We start from the raw sequence: 17,898 nt of genomic DNA, 5'->3' as shown, positions 1-17,898 counted from the left end.
ATTGAGCTACGAGAAAACGCTTGCGGGGGATTGTTCATGTGTCTCAATGGGAAGTACTGTGTAAGCGGTTTGAAATTCGGTGCAACGGTTATAGGGAATTGTCGCGGCCCAAATGTGTCAAATTCGTGAACTTTGACCCTATGAAAGTCGGGTCCAATTGGGCCTAGAGAGAAACTTTTTTTTTCTAAATGATGTACTCTTCGAGAGCAAAATTTTGGCTATCTCGGATTTGCGAATGGAATTTCTGTAGGGAATTTCCGTTCGATTTTTGGGCTATTCTTTAAACGTTCAAAAATTCGCCATAAAAAAACTATGGAAGCTAGGACCACCAAATTTGGAGGGTTTGTAGGTAAAAATAGGGAGCCCTTTCACACCAAAATTTGCGATATTCTATCGAACCGTTTCGGAGATATTCGCGAGTTTTTGTTTTAAATTTACGGCGAAAAGGCCAGGACCCCCCATGATGACCAGCGATTGGCGAGCATGGGGAGGAAGGCCGAAACCCTGTTAGGCAACGTTTCAAATTTCAAGTCGATCGGACAATTAGGGCCCGAGATATGGGGGGGGTCAAAGTTTGGCCCATTTCCGTGACCCCATCGAAATTTCGGACGCTTGCCCCGGGATCAAAAATTGAGCTACGACAAAACGCTTGCGGGGGATTGTTCATGTGTCTCAATGGGAAGTACTGTGTGAGCAGTTTGAAATTCGGTGCAACGGCTATAGGGAATTGTCGCGGCCGAAATGTGTCAAATTCGTGAAATTTGACCCTATGAAAGTCGGGTCCTATTGGGCCTAGAGAGAAACTTTTTTTTTCTAAATTGATGTACTCTTCGAGAGCAACATTTTGGCTATCTCGGATTTTTAAAATTCGCGAATGGAGTTTCTGTAGGGAATTTCCGTTCGATTTTTGGGCTATTTTTTAAACCTTCAAAATTTCGCCATAATAAAACTATGGAAGCTAGGACCACCAAATTTGGAGGGTTTGTAGGTGAAAATAGGGAGCCCTTTCACACCAAAATTTGCGACATTCTATCGAACCGTTTCGGAGATATTCGGGAGTTTTTGTTTTAACATTACGGCGAAAAGGCCTGGACCCCCATGGTGAGCCGCGATTGGCGAACATGGGGACGAAGGCCGAAACCCTGTTAGGCCACGTTTCAAATTTCCAGTCGATCGGACAATTAGGGCCCGAGATATGGGGGGGTCAAAGTTTGGCCCATTTTCGTGATCATTTCCGTGACACCATCGAAATTTCGGACGCTTGCGCGGGGGTCAAAAATTGAGCTACGAGAAAACGCTTGCGAGGGATTGTTCATGTGTCTCAATGGGAAGTACTGTGTGAGCGGTTTGAAATTCGGTGCAACGGTTATAGGGAATTGTCGCGGCCGAAATGTGTCAAATTCGTGAACTTTGACCCTATGAAAGTCGGGTCCTATTGGGCCTAGAGAGAAACTTTATTTTAAATTGATGTACTCCTTCGAGAGCAACATTTTGGCTATCTCGGATTTTTAAAATTCGCGAATGGAGTTTCTGTAGGGAATTTCCGTTCGAGTTTTGGGCTATTTTTTAAACCTTCAAAAATTCGCCATAAAAAAACTATGGAAGCAAGAACCACCAAATTTGGAGTGTGTGTAGGTAAAAATAGAGAGCACTTTCACACCAAAATTTGCGACATTCTATCGAAACGTTTCGGAGATATTCGCGAGTTTTTGTTTTAACATTACGGCGAAAAGGCTCGGACCCCCCATGGTGACCCGCGATTGCCGAGCATAGGCAGGAAGGCCGAAACCCTGTTAGGCCACGTTTCAAATTTCAAGTCGATCGGACAATTAGGGCCCGAGATATGGGGGGTCAAAATTTGGCCCATTTTCGTGACCCCATCGAAATTTCGGACGCTTGCGCCAGGGTCAAAAATTGAGCTACGAGAAAACGCTTGCGGGGGATTGTTCATGTGTCTCAATGGGAAGTACTGTGTGAGCGGTTTGAAATTCGGTGCAACGGTTATAGGGAATTGTCGCGGCCGAAATGTGTCAAATTCGTGAACTTTGACCCTATGAAAGTCGGGTCCTATTGGGCCTAGAGAGAAACTTTTTTTTTAAATTGATGTACTCTTCGAGAGCAACATTTTGGCTATCTCGGATTTTTAAAATTCGCGAATGGAGTTTCTGTAGGGAATTTCCGTTCGATTTTTGGGCTATTTTTTAAACTTTAAAAATTCGCCATAATAAAACTATGGAAGCTAGGACCACCAAATTTGGAGGGTTTGTAGGTGAAAATAGGGAGCCCTTTCACACCAACATTTGCGACATTCTATAAACCGTTTCGGAGATATTCTCGAGTTTTTGTTTTAACATTACGGCGAAAAGGCTCGGACCCCCCATGGTGAGCCGCGATTGGCGAACATGGGGACGAAGGCCGAAACCCTGTTATGCCACGTTTCAAATTTCAAGTCGATCGGACAATTAGGGCCCGAGATACGGGGGGTCAAAGTTTGGCCCATTTTCGTGACCCCATCGAAATTTCGGACGCTTGCGCCGGGGTCAAAAATTGAGCTACGAGAAAACGCTTACGGGGGATTGTTCATGTGTCTCAATGGGAAGTACTGTGTGAGCGGTTTGAAATTCGGTGCAACGGTTATAGGGAATTGTCGCGGCCGAAATGTGTCAAATTCGTGAACTTTGACCCTATGAAAGTCGGGACCTTCGGGCCTAGAGAGAAACTTTTTTTTTAAATTGATGTACTCTTCGAGAGCAACATTTTGGCTATCTCGGATTTTTAAAATTCGCGAATGGAGTTTCTGTAGGGAATTTCCGTTCGATTTTTGGGCTATTTTTTAAACTTTAAAAATTCGCCATAATAAAACTATGGAAGCTAGGACCACCAAATTTGGACGGTTTGTAGGTAAAAATAGGGAGCCCTTTCACACCAAAAGTTGCGACATTCTATCGAACCGTTTCGGAGATATTCGCGAGTTTTTGTTTTAACATTACGGCGAAAAGGCTAGGACCCCCCATGGTGACCCGCGATTGGCGAGCATAGGCAGGAAGGCCGAAACCCTGTTAGGCCACGTTTCAAATTTCAAGTCGATCGGACAATTAGGGCCCGAGATATGGGGGGTCAAAGTTTGGCCCATTTCCGTGACCCCCATCGAAATTTCGGACGCTTGCGCCGGGGTCAAAAATTGAGCTACGAGAAAACGCTTGCGGGGGATTGTTCATGTGTCTCAATGGGAAGTACTGTGTAAGCGGTTTGAAATTCGGTGCAACGGTTATAGGGAATTGTCGCGGCCCAAATGTGTCAAATTCGTGAACTTTGACCCTATGAAAATCGGGTCCAATTGGGCTTAGAGAGAAACTTTTTTTTGTAAATGATGTACTCTTCGAGAGCAACATTTTGGCTATCTCGGATTTGCGAATGGAATTTCTGTAGGGAATTTCCGTTCGATTTTTGGGCTATTCTTTAAACGTTCAAAAATTCGCCATAAAAAAACTATGGAAGCTAGGACCACCAAATTTGGAGGGTTTGTAGGTAAAAATAGGGAGCCCTTTCACACCAAAATTTGCGATATTCTATCGAACCGTTTCGGAGATATTCGCGAGTTTTTGTTTTAAATTTACGGCGAAAAGGCCCGGACCCCCCATGATGACCAGCGATTGGCGAGCATGGGGAGGAAGGCCGAAACCCTGTTAGGCAACGTTTCAAATTTCAAGTCGATCGGACAATTAGGGCCCGAGATATGGGGGGTCAAAATTTGGCCCATTTTCGTGACCCCATCGAAATTTCGGACGCTTGCGCCAGGGTCAAAAATTGAGCTACGAGAAAACGCTTGCGGGGGATTGTTCATGTGTCTCAATGGGAAGTACTGTGTAAGCGGTTTGAAATTCGGTGCAACGGTTATAGGGAATTGTCGCGGCCCAAATGTGTCAAATTCGTGAACTTTGACCCTATGAAAGTCGGGTCCAATTGGGCCTAGAGAGAAACTTTTTTTTTCTAAATGATGTACTCTTCGAGAGCAAAATTTTGGCTATCTCGGATTTGCGAATGGAATTTCTGTAGGGAATTTCCGTTCGATTTTTGGGCTATTCTTTAAACGTTCAAAAATTCGCCATAAAAAAACTATGGAAGCTAGGACCACCAAATTTGGAGGGTTTGTAGGTAAAAATAGGGAGCCCTTTCACACCAAAATTTGCGATATTCTATCGAACTGTTTCGGAGATATTCGCGAGTTTTTGTTTTAAATTTACGGCGAAAAGGCCCGGACCCCCCATGATGACCAGCGATTGGCGAGCATGGGGAGGAAGGCCGAAACCCTGTTAGGGAACGTTTCAAATTTCAAGTCGATCGGACAATTAGGGCCCGAGATATGGGGGGTCAAAGTTTGGCCCATTTCCGTGACCCCATCGAAATTTCGGACGCTTGCCCCGGGATCAAAAATTGAGCTACGACAAAACGCTTGCGGGGGATTGTTCATGTGTCTCAATGGGAAGTACTGTGTGAGCAGTTTGAAATTCGGTGCAACGGCTATAGGGAATTGTCGCGGCCGAAATGTGTCAAATTCGTGAAATTTGACCCTATGAAAGTCGGGTCCTATTGGGCCTAGAGAGAAACTTTTTTTTTCTAAATTGATGTAGTCTTCGAGAGCAACATTTTGGCTATCTCGGATTTTTAAAATTCGCGAATGGAGTTTCTGTAGGGAATTTCCGTTCGATTTTTGGGCTATTTTTTAAACCTTCAAAATTTCGCCATAATAAAACTATGGAAGCTATGACCACCAAATTTGGAGGGTTTGTAGGTGAAAATAGGGAGCCCTTTCACACCAAAATTTGCGACATTCTATTGAACCGTTTCGGAGATATTCGGGAGTTTTTGTTTTAACATTACGGCGAAAAGGCCTGGACCCCCATGGTGAGCCGCGATTGGCGAACATGGGGACGAAGGCCGAAACCCTGTTAGGCCACGTTTCAAATTTCCAGTCGATCGGACAATTAGGGCCCGAGATATGGGGGGGTCAAAGTTTGGCCCATTTTCGTGATCATTTCCGTGACACCATCGAAATTTCGGACGCTTGCGCGGGGGTCAAAAATTGAGCTACGAGAAAACGCTTGCGAGGGATTGTTCATGTGTCTCAATGGGAAGTACTGTGTGAGCGGTTTGAAATTCGGTGCAACGGTTATAGGGAATTGTCGCGGCCGAAATGTGTCAAATTCGTGAACTTTGACCCTATGAAAGTCGGGTCCTATTGGGCCTAGAGAGAAACTTTATTTTAAATTGATGTACTCTTCGAGAGCAACATTTTGGCTATCTCGGATTTTTAAAATTCGCGAATGGAGTTTCTGTAGGGAATTTCCGTTCGAGTTTTGGGCTATTTTTTAAACCTTCAAAAATTCGCCATAAAAAAACTATGGAAGCAAGAACCACCAAATTTGGAGTGTGTGTAGGTAAAAATAGAGAGCACTTTCACACCAAAATTTGCGACATTCTATCGAACCGTTTCGGAGATATTCGCGAGTTTTTGTTTTAACATTACGGCGAAAAGGCTCGGACCCCCCATGGTGACCCGCGATTGCCGAGCATAGGCAGGAAGGCCGAAACCCTGTTAGGCCACGTTTCAAATTTCAAGTCGATCGGACAATTAGGGCCCGAGATATGGGGGGTCAAAATTTGGCCCATTTTCGTGACCCCATCGAAATTTCGGACGCTTGCGCCAGGGTCAAAAATTGAGCTACGAGAAAACGCTTGCGGGGGATTGTTCATGTGTCTCAATGGGAAGTACTGTGTGAGCGGTTTGAAATTCGGTGCAACGGTTATAGGGAATTGTCGCGGCCGAAATGTGTCAAATTCGTGAACTTTGACCCTATGAAAGTCGGGTCCTATTGGGCCTAGAGAGAAACTTTTTTTTTAAATTGATGTACTCTTCGAGAGCAACATTTTGGCTATCTCGGATTTTTAAAATTCGCGAATGGAGTTTCTGTAGGGAATTTCCGTTCGATTTTTGGGCTATTTTTTAAACTTTAAAAATTCGCCATAATAAAACTATGGAAGCTAGGACCACCAAATTTGGAGGGTTTGTAGGTGAAAATAGGGAGCCCTTTCACACCAACATTTGCGACATTCTATAAACCGTTTCGGAGATATTCTCGAGTTTTTGTTTTAACATTACGGCGAAAAGGCTCGGACCCCCCATGGTGAGCCGCGATTGGCGAACATGGGGACGAAGGCCGAAACCCTGTTATGCCACGTTTCAAATTTCAAGTCGATCGGACAATTAGGGCCCGAGATACGGGGGGTCAAAGTTTGGCCCATTTTCGTGACCCCATCGAAATTTCGGACGCTTGCGCCGGGGTCAAAAATTGAGCTACGAGAAAACGCTTACGGGGGATTGTTCATGTGTCTCAATGGGAAGTACTGTGTGAGCGGTTTGAAATTCGGTGCAACGGTTATAGGGAATTGTCGCGGCCGAAATGTGTCAAATTCGTGAACTTTGACCCTATGAAAGTCGGGACCTTCGGGCCTAGAGAGAAACTTTTTTTTTAAATTGATGTACTCTTCGAGAGCAACATTTTGGCTATCTCGGATTTTTAAAATTCGCGAATGGAGTTTCTGTAGGGAATTTCCGTTCGATTTTTGGGCTATTTTTTAAACTTTAAAAATTCGCCATAATAAAACTATGGAAGCTAGGACCACCAAATTTGGACGGTTTGTAGGTAAAAATAGGGAGCCCTTTCACACCAAAAGTTGCGACATTCTATCGAACCGTTTCGGAGATATTCGCGAGTTTTTGTTTTAACATTACGGCGAAAAGGCTCGGACCCCCCATGGTGACCCGCGATTGGCGAGCATAGGCAGGAAGGCCGAAACCCTGTTAGGCCACGTTTCAAATTTCAAGTCGATCGGACATTTAGGGCCCGAGATATGGGGGGTCAAAGTTTGGCCCATTTCCGTGACCCCCATCGAAATTTCGGACGCTTGCGCCGGGGTCAAAAATTGAGCTACGAGAAAACGCTTGCGGGGGATTGTTCATGTGTCTCAATGGGAAGTACTGTGTAAGCGGTTTGAAATTCGGTGCAACGGTTATAGGGAATTGTCGCGGCCCAAATGTGTCAAATTCGTGAACTTTGACCCTATGAAAATCGGGTCCAATTGGGCTTAGAGAGAAACTTTTTTTTGTAAATGATGTACTCTTCGAGAGCAACATTTTGGCTATCTCGGATTTGCGAATGGAATTTCTGTAGGGAATTTCCGTTCGATTTTTGGGCTATTCTTTAAACGTTCAAAAATTCGCCATAAAAAAACTATGGAAGCTAGGACCACCAAATTTGGAGGGTTTGTAGGTAAAAATAGGGAGCCCTTTCACACCAAAATTTGCGATATTCTATCGAACCGTTTCGGAGATATTCGCGAGTTTTTGTTTTAAATTTACGGCGAAAAGGCCCGGACCCCCCATGATGACCAGCGATTGGCGAGCATGGGGAGGAAGGCCGAAACCCTGTTAGGCAACGTTTCAAATTTCAAGTCGATCGGACAATTAGGGCCCGAGATATGGGGGGGTCAAAGTTTGGCCCATTTCCGTGACCCCATCGAAATTTCGGACGCTTGCCCCGGGATCAAAAATTGAGCTACGACAAAACGCTTGCGGGGGATTGTTCATGTGTCTCAATGGGAAGTACTGTGTAAGCGGTTTGAAATTCGGTGCAACGGTTATAGGGAATTGTCGCGGCCCAAATGTGTCAAATTCGTGAACTTTGACCCTATGAAAATCGGGTCCAATTGGGCTTAGAGAGAAACTTTTTTTTGTAAATGATGTACTCTTCGAGAGCAACATTTTGGCTATCTCGGATTTGCGAATGGAATTTCTGTAGGGAATTTCCGTTCGATTTTTGGGCTATTCTTTAAACGTTCAAAAATTCGCCATAAAAAAACTATGGAAGCTAGGACCACCAAATTTGGAGGGTTTGTAGGTGAAAATAGGGAGCCCTTTCACACGAAAATTTGCGACATTCTATCGAACCGTTTCGGAGATATTCGCGAGTTTTTGTTTAACCATTACGGCGAAAAGGCCTGGACCCCCATGGTGAGCCGCGATTGGCGAACATGGGGACGAAGGCCGAAACCCTGTTAGGCCACGTTTCAAATTTCCAGTCGATCGGACAATTAGGGCCCGAGATATGGGGGGTCAAAGTTTGGCCCATTTTCGTGATCATTTCCGTGACACCATCGAAATTTCGGACGCTTGCGCGGGGGTCAAAAATTGAGCTACGAGAAAACGCTTGCGGGGGATTGTTCATGTGTCTCAATGGGAAGTACTGTGCGAGCGGTTTGAAATTCGGTGCAACGGTTATAGGGAATTGTCGCGGCCGAAATGTGTCAAATTCGTGAACTTTGACCCTATGAAAGTCGGGACCTTCGGGCCTAGAGAGAAACTTTTTTTTTAAATTGATGTACTCTTCGAGAGCAACATTTTGGCTATCTCGGATTTTTAAAATTCGCGAATGGAGTTTCTGTAGGGAATTTCCGTTCGATTTTTGGGCTATTTTTTAAACTTTAAAAATTCGCCATAATAAAACTATGGAAGCTAGGACCACCAAATTTGGACGGTTTGTAGGTAAAAATAGGGAGCCCTTTCACACCAAAAGTTGCGACATTCTATCGAACCGTTTCGGAGATATTCGCGAGTTTTTGTTTTAACATTACGGCGAAAAGGCTCGGACCCCCCATGGTGACCCGCGATTGGCGAGCATAGGCAGGAAGGCCGAAACCCTGTTAGGCCACGTTTCAAATTTCAAGTCGATCGGACAATTAGGGCCCGAGATATGGGGGGTCAAAGTTTGGCCCATTTCCGTGACCCCCATCGAAATTTCGGACGCTTGCGCCGGGGTCAAAAATTGAGCTACGAGAAAACGCTTGCGGGGGATTGTTCATGTGTCTCAATGGGAAGTACTGTGTAAGCGGTTTGAAATTCGGTGCAACGGTTATAGGGAATTGTCGCGGCCCAAATGTGTCAAATTCGTGAACTTTGACCCTATGAAAATCGGGTCCAATTGGGCTTAGAGAGAAACTTTTTTTTGTAAATGATGTACTCTTCGAGAGCAACATTTTGGCTATCTCGGATTTGCGAATGGAATTTCTGTAGGGAATTTCCGTTCGATTTTTGGGCTATTCTTTAAACGTTCAAAAATTCGCCATAAAAAAACTATGGAAGCTAGGACCACCAAATTTGGAGGGTTTGTAGGTAAAAATAGGGAGCCCTTTCACACCAAAATTTGCGATATTCTATCGAACCGTTTCGGAGATATTCGCGAGTTTTTGTTTTAAATTTACGGCGAAAAGGCCCGGACCCCCCATGATGACCAGCGATTGGCGAGCATGGGGAGGAAGGCCGAAACCCTGTTAGGCAACGTTTCAAATTTCAAGTCGATCGGACAATTAGGGCCCGAGATATGGGGGGTCAAAATTTGGCCCATTTTCGTGACCCCATCGAAATTTCGGACGCTTGCGCCAGGGTCAAAAATTGAGCTACGAGAAAACGCTTGCGGGGGATTGTTCATGTGTCTCAATGGGAAGTACTGTGTAAGCGGTTTGAAATTCGGTGCAACGGTTATAGGGAATTGTCGCGGCCCAAATGTGTCAAATTCGTGAACTTTGACCCTATGAAAGTCGGGTCCAATTGGGCCTAGAGAGAAACTTTTTTTTTCTAAATGATGTACTCTTCGAGAGCAAAATTTTGGCTATCTCGGATTTGCGAATGGAATTTCTGTAGGGAATTTCCGTTCGATTTTTGGGCTATTCTTTAAACGTTCAAAAATTCGCCATAAAAAAACTATGGAAGCTAGGACCACCAAATTTGGAGGGTTTGTAGGTAAAAATAGGGAGCCCTTTCACACCAAAATTTGCGATATTCTATCGAACTGTTTCGGAGATATTCGCGAGTTTTTGTTTTAAATTTACGGCGAAAAGGCCCGGACCCCCCATGATGACCAGCGATTGGCGAGCATGGGGAGGAAGGCCGAAACCCTGTTAGGGAACGTTTCAAATTTCAAGTCGATCGGACAATTAGGGCCCGAGATATGCGGGGGTCAAAGTTTGGCCCATTTCCGTGACCCCATCGAAATTTCGGACGCTTGCCCCGGGATCAAAAATTGAGCTACGACAAAACGCTTGCGGGGGATTGTTCATGTGTCTCAATGGGAAGTACTGTGTGAGCGGTTTGAAATTCGGTGCAACGGTTATAGGGAATTGTCGCGGCCGAAATGTGTCAAATTCGTGAACTTTGACCCTATGAAAGTCGGGTCCTATTGGGCCTAGAGAGAAACTTTATTTTAAATTGATGTACTTTTCGAGAGCAACATTTTGGCTATCTCGGATTTTTAAAATTCGCGAATGGAGTTTCTGTAGGGAATTTCCGTTCGAGTTTTGGGCTATTTTTTAAACCTTCAAAAATTCGCCATAAAAAAACTATGGAAGCTAGGACCACCAAATTTGGAGGGTTTGTAGGTGAAAATAGGGAGCCCTTTCACACCAACATTTGCGACATTCTATCGAACCGTTTCGGAGATATTCGCGAGTTTTTGTTTTAACATTACGGCGAAAAGGCTCGGACCCCCCATGGTGACCCGCGATTGGCGAGCATAGGCAGGAAGACCGAAACCCTGTTAGGCCACGTTTCAAATTTCAAGTCGATCGGACAATTAGGGCCCGAGATATGGGGGGGTCAAAGTTTGGCCCATTTCCGTGACCCCCATCGAAATTTCGGACGCTTGCGCCGGGGTCAAAAATTGAGCTACGAGAAAACGCTTGCGGGGGATTGTTCATGTGTCTCAATGGGAAGTACTGTGTGAGCGGTTTGAAATTCGGTGCAACGGTTATAGGGAATTGTCGCAGCCGAAATGTGTCAAATTCGTGAAATTTGACCCTATGAATGTCGGGTCCTATTGGGCCTGGAGAGAAATTTTATTTTAAATTGATGTACTCTTCGAGAGCAACATTTTGGCTATCTCGGATTTTTAAAATTCGCGAATGGAGTTTCTGTAGGGAATTTCCGTTCGAGTTTTGGGCTATTTTTTAAACCTTCAAAAATTCGCCATAAAAAAACTATGGAAGCAAGAACCACCAAATTTGGAGTGTTTGTAGGTAAAAATAGAGAGCCCTTTCACACCAAAATTTGCGACATTCTATCGAACCGTTTCGGAGATATTCGCGAGTTTTTGTTTTAACATTACGGCGAAAAGGCTCGGACCCCCCATGGTGACCCGCGATTGGCGAGCATAGGCAGGAAGGCCGCAACCCTGTTAGGCCACGTTTCAAATTTCAAGTCGATCGGACAATTAGGGCCCGAGATATGGGGGGTCAAAGTTTGGCCCATTTTCGTGACCCCATCGAAATTTCGGACGCTTGCCCCAGGGTCATAAATTGAGCTACGAGAAAACGCTTGCGGGGGATTGTTCATGTGTCTCAATGGGAAGTACTGTGTGAGCGGTTTGAAATTCGGTGCAACGGTTATAGGGAATTGTCGCGGCCGAAATGTGTGAAATTCGTGAACTTTGACCCTATGAAAGTCGGGTCCTATTGGGCCTAGAGAGAAACTTTTTTTTTAAATTGATGTACTCTTCGAGAGCAACATTTTGGCTATCTCGGATTTTTAAAATTCGCGAATGGAGTTTCTGTAGGGAATTTCCGTTCGATTTTTGGGCTATTTTTTAAACTTTAAAAATTCGCCATAATAAAACTATGGAAGCTAGGACCACCAAATTTGGAGGGTTTGTAGGTGAAAATAGGGAGCCCTTTCACACCAACATTTGCGACATTCTATCGAACCGTTTCGGAGATATTCGCGAGTTTTTGTTTTAACATTACGGCGAAAAGGCTCGGACCCCCCATGGTGACCCGCGATTGGCGAGCATAGGCAGGAAGACCGAAACCCTGTTAGGCCACGTTTCAAATTTCAAGTCGATTGGACAATTAGGGCCCGAGATATGGGGGGTCAAAGTTTGGCCCATTTCCGTGACCCCCATCGAAATTTCGGACGCTTGCGCCGGGGTCAAAAATTGAGCTACGAGAAAACGCTTGCGGGGGATTGTTCATGTGTCTCAATGGGAAGTACTGTGTGAGCGGTTTGAAATTCGGTGCAACGGTTATAGGGAATTGTCGCGGCCGAAATGTGTCAAATTCGTGAACTTTGACCCTATGAAAGTCGGGTCCTATTGGGCCTAGAGAGAAATTTTATTTTAAATTGATGTACTCTTCGAAAGCAACATTTTGGCTATCTCGGATTTTTAAAATTCGCGAATGGAGTTTCTGTAGGGAATTTCCGTTCGAGTTTTGGGCTATTTTTTAAACCTTCAAAAATTCGCCATAAAAAAACTATGGAAGCAAGAACCACCAAATTTGGAGTGTTTGTAGGTAAAAATAGAGAGCCCTTTCACACCAAAATTTGCGACATTCTATCGAACCGTTTCGGAGATATTCGCGAGTTTTTGTTTTAACATTACGGCGAAAAGGCTCGGACCCCCCATGGTGACCCGCGATTGGCGAGCATAGGCAGGAAGACCGAAACCCTGTTAGGCCACGTTTCAAATTTCAAGTCGATTGGACAATTAGGGCCCGAGATATGGGGGGTCAAAGTTTGGCCCATTTCCGTGACCCCCATCGAAATTTCGGACGCTTGCGCCGGGGTCAAAAATTGAGCTACGAGAAAACGCTTGCGGGGGATTGTTCATGTGTCTCAATGGGAAGTACTGTGTGAGCGGTTTGAAATTCGGTGCAACGGTTATAGGGAATTGTCGCGGCCCAAATGTGTCAAATTCGTGAACTTTGACCCTATGAAAGTCGGGTCCAATTGGGCCTAGAGAGAAACTTTTTTTTCTAAATGATGTACTCTTCGAGAGCAACATTTTGGCTATCTCGGATTTGCGAATGGAGTTTCTGTAGGGAATTTCCGTTCGATTTTTGGGCTATTCTTTAAACGTTCAAAAATTCGCCATAAAAAAACTATGGAAGCTAGGACCACCAAATTTGGAGGGTTTGTAGGTGAAAATAGGGAGCCCTTTCACACCAAAATTTGCGATATTCTATCGAACCGTTTCGGAGATATTCGCGAGTTTTTGTTTTAAATTTACGGCGAAAAGGCCCGGACCCCCCATGGTGACCAGCGATTGGCGAGCATGGGGAGGAAGGCCGAAACCCTGTTAAGCCACGTTTCAAATTTCAAGTCGATCGGACAATTAGGGCCCGAGATATGGGGGAGTCAAAGTTTGGCCCATTTCCGTGACACCATCGAAATTTCGGACGCTTGCCCCGGGATCAAAAATTGAGCTACGACAAAACGCTTGCGGGGGATTGTTCATGTGTCTCAATGGGAAGTACTGTGTGAGCAGTTTGAAATTCGGTGCAACGGCTATAGGGAATTGTCGCGGCCGAAATTTGTCAAATTCGTGAACTTTGACCCTATGAAAGTCGGGTCCTATTGGGCCTAGAGAGAAACTTTTTTTTTCTAAATTGATGTACTCTTCGAGAGCAACATTTTGGCTATCTCGGATTTTTAAAATTCGCGAATGGAGTTTCTGTAGGGAATTTCCGTTCGATTTTTGGGCTATTTTTTAAACTTTCAAAAATTCGCCATAAAAATACTATGGAAGCTAGGACCACCAAATTTGGACGGTTTGTAGGTAAAAGTAGGGAGCCCTTTCACACCAAAAGTTGCGACATTCTATCGAACCGTTTCGGAGATATTCGCGAGTTTTTGTTTTAACATTACGGCGAAAAGGCTCGGACCCCCCATGGTGACCCGCGATTGGCGAGCATAGGCAGGAAGGCCGCAACCCTGTTAGGCCACGTTTCAAATTTCAAGTCGATCGGACAATTAGGGCCAGAGATATGGGGGGGTCAAAGTTTGGCCCATTTCCGTGTCCCCCATCGAAATTTCGGACGCTTGCGCCGGGGTCAAAAATTGAGCTACGAGAAAACGCTTGCGGGGGATTGTTCATGTGTCTCAATGGGAAGTACTGTGTGAGCGGTTTGAAATTCGGTGCAACGGTTATAGGGAATTGTCGCGGCCGAAATGTGTCATATTCGTGAAATTTGACCCTATGAAAGTCGGGTCCTATTGGGCCTAGAGAGAAACTTTTTTTTTAAATTGATGTACTCTTCGAGAGCAACATTTTGGCTATCTCGGATTTTTAAAATTCGCGAATGGAGTTTCTGTAGGGAATTTCCGTTCGATTTTTGGGCTATTTTTTAAACTTTAAAAATTCGCCATAATAAAACTATGGAAGCTAGGACCACCAAATTTGGAGGGTTTGTAGGTGAAAATAGGGAGCCCTTTCACACCAACATTTGCGACATTCTATCGAACCGTTTCGGAGATATTCGCGAGTTTTTGTTTTAACATTACGGCGAAAAGGCTCGGACCCCCCATGGTGACCCGCGATTGGCGAGCATAGGCAGGAAGACCGAAACCCTGTTAGGCCACGTTTCAAATTTCAAGTCGATCGGACAATTAGGGCCCGAGATATGGGGGGTCAAAGTTTGGCCCATTTTCGTGACCCCATCGAAATTTCGGACGCTTGCGCCGGGGTCAAAAATTGAGCTACGAGAAAACGCTTACGGGGGATTGTTCATGTGTCTCAATGGGAAGTACTGTGTGAGCGGTTTGAAATTCGGTGCAACGGTTATCGGGAATTGTCGCGGCCGAAATGTGTCAAATTCGTGAACTTTGACCCTATGAAAGTCGGGACCTTCGGGCCTAGAGAGAAACTTTTTTTTTTAAATTGATGTACTCTTCGAGAGCAACGTTTTGGCTATCTCGGATTTTCCAAATTCGCGAATGGAGTTTCTGTAGGGAATTTCAGTTCGATTTTTGGGCTATTTTTTAAACTTTCAAAAATTCGCCATAAAATACTATGGAAGCTAGGACCACCAAATTTGGACGGTTTGTAGGTAAAAGTAGGGAGCCCTTTCACACCAAAAGTTGCGACATTCTATCGAACCGTTTCGGAGATATTCGCGAGTTTTTGTTTTAACATTACGGCGAAAAGGCTCGGACCCCCCATGGTGACCCGCGATTGGCGAGCATAGGCAGGAAGGCCGAAACCCTGTTAGGCCACGTTTCAAATTTCAAATCGATCGGACAATTAGGGCCCGAGATATGGGGGGGTCAAAGTTTGGCCCATTTCCGTGACCCCCATCGAAATTTCGGACGCTTGCGCCGGGGTCAAAAATTGAGCTACGAGAAAACGCTTGCGGGGGATTGTTCATGTGTCTCAATGGGAAGTACTGTGTGAGCGGTTTGAAATTCGGTGCAACGGTTATAGGGAATTGTCGCGGCCGAAATGTGTCAAATTCGTGAACTTTGACCCTATGAAAGTCGGGTCCTATTGGGCCTGGAGAGAAATTTTATTTTAAATTGATGTACTCTTCGAGAGCAACATTTTGGCTATCTCGGATTTTTAAAATTCGCGAATGGAGTTTCTGTAGGGAATTTCCGTTCGAGTTTTGGGCTATTTTTTAAACCTTCAAAAATTCGCCATAAAAAAACTATGGAAGCAAGAACCACCAAATTTGGAGTGTTTGTAGGTAAAAATAGAGAGCCCTTTCACACCAAAATTTGCGACATTCTATCGAACCGTTTCGGAGATATTCGCGAGTTTTTGTTTTAACATTACGGCGAAAAGGCTCGGACCCCCCATGGTGACCCGCGATTGGCGAGCATAGGCAGGAAGGCCGCAACCCTGTTAGGCCACGTTTCAAATTTCAAGTCGATCGGACAATTAGGGCCCGAGATATGGGGGTCAAAGTTTGGCCCATTTTCGTGACCCCATCGAAATTTCGGACGCTTGCCCCAGGGTCATAAATTGAGCTACGAGAAAACGCTTGCGGGGGATTGTTCATGTGTCTCAATGGGAAGTACTGTGTGAGCGGTTTGAAATTCGGTGCAACGGTTATAGGGAATTGTCGCGGCCGAAATGTGTGAAATTCGTGAACTTTGACCCTATGAAAGTCGGGTCCTATTGGGCCTAGAGAGAAACTTTTTTTTTAAATTGATGTACTCATCGAGAGCAACATTTTGGCTATCTCGGATTTTTAAAATTCGCGAATGGAGTTTCTGTAGGGAATTTCCGTTCGATTTTTGGGCTATTTTTTAAACTTTCAAAAATTCGCCATAAAAATACTATGGAAGCTAGGACCACCAAATTTGGACGGTTTGTAGGTAAAAGTAGGGAGCCCTTTCACACCAAAAGTTGCGACATTCTATCGAACCGTTTCGGAGATATTCGCGAGTTTTTGTTTTAACATTACGGCGAAAAGGCTCGGGCCCCCCATGGTGACCCGCGATTGGCGAGCATAGGCAGGAAGGCCGAAACCCTGTTAGGCCACGTTTCAAATTTCAAATCGATCGGACAATTAGGGCCCGAGATATGGGGGGTCAAAGTTTGGCCCATTTTCGTGACCCCATCGAAATTTCGGACGCTTGCCCCAGGGTCATAAATTGAGCTACGAGAAAACGCTTGCGGGGGATTGTTCATGTGTCTCAATGGGAAGTACTGTGTGAGCGGTTTGAAATTCGGTGCAACGGTTATAGGGAATTGTCGCGGCCGAAATGTGTGAAATTCGTGAACTTTGACCCTATGAAAGTCGGGTCCTATTGGGCCTAGAGAGAAACTTTTTTTTTAAATTGATGTACTCATCGAGAGCAACATTTTGGCTATCTCGGATTTTTAAAATTCGCGAATGGAGTTTCTGTAGGGAATTTCCGTTCAATTTTTGGGCTATTTTTTAAACTTTCAAAAATTCGCCATAAAAATACTATGGAAGCTAGGACTACCAAATTTGGACGGTTTGTAGGTAAAAGTAGGGAGCCCTTTCACACCAAAAGTTGCGACATTCTATCGAACCGTTTCGGAGATATTCGCGAGTTTTTGTTTTAACATTACGGCGAAAAGGCTCGGACCCCCCATGGTGACCCGCGATTGGCGAGCATAGGCAGGAAGGCCGAAACCCTGTTAGGCCACGTTTCAAATTTCAAATCGATCGGACAATTAGGGCCCGAGATATGGGGGGGTCAAAGTTTGGCCCATTTCCGTGACCCCCATGGAAATTTCGGACGCTTGCGCCGGGGTAAAAAATTGAGCTACGAGAAAACGCTTGCGGGGGATTGTTCATGTGTCTCAATGGGAAGTACTGTGTGAGCGGTTTGAAATTCGGTGCAACGGTTATAGGGAATTGTCGCGGCCGAAATGTGTCAAATTCGTGAACTTTGACCCTATGAAAGTCGGGTCCTATTGGGCCTAGAGAGAAATTTTATTTTAAATTGATGTACTCTTCGAAAGCAACATTTTGGCTATCTCGGATTTTTAAAATTCGCGAATGGAGTTTCTGTAGGGAATTTCCGTTCGAGTTTTGGGCTATTTTTTAAACCTTCAAAAATTCGCCATAAAAAAACTATGGAAGCAAGAACCACCAAATTTGGAGTGTTTGTAGGTAAAAATAGAGAGCCCTTTCACACCAAAATTTGCGACATTCTATCGAACCGTTTCGGAGATATTCGCGAGTTTTTGTTTTAACATTACGGCGAAAAGGCTCGGACCCCCCATGGTGACCCGCGATTGGCGAGCATAGGCAGGAAGGCCGCAACCCTGTTAGGCCACGTTTCAAATTTCAAGTCGATCGGACAATTAGGGCCCGAGATATGGGGGGTCAAAGTTTGGCCCATTTTCGTGACCCCATCGAAATTTCGGACGCTTGCGCCGGGGTCAAAAATTGAGCTACGAGAAAACGCTTACGGGGGATTGTTCATGTGTCTCAATGGGAAGTACTGTGTGAGCGGTTTGAAATTCGGTGCAACGGTTATCGGGAATTGTCGCGGCCGAAATGTGTCAAATTCGTGAACTTTGACCCTATGAAAGT

The sequence above is a fragment of the Stegodyphus dumicola genome, chromosome 9 (genome assembly GCF_044657685.1).
Source record: "Stegodyphus dumicola isolate Sdum_Otavi_A_Nest chromosome 9, ASM4465768v1".
NCBI lineage: Eukaryota > Metazoa > Arthropoda > Arachnida > Araneae > Eresidae > Stegodyphus > Stegodyphus dumicola.
The sequence above is the reverse complement of the archived record's forward strand: the minus strand, read 5'-3'. Positions refer to the sequence as shown.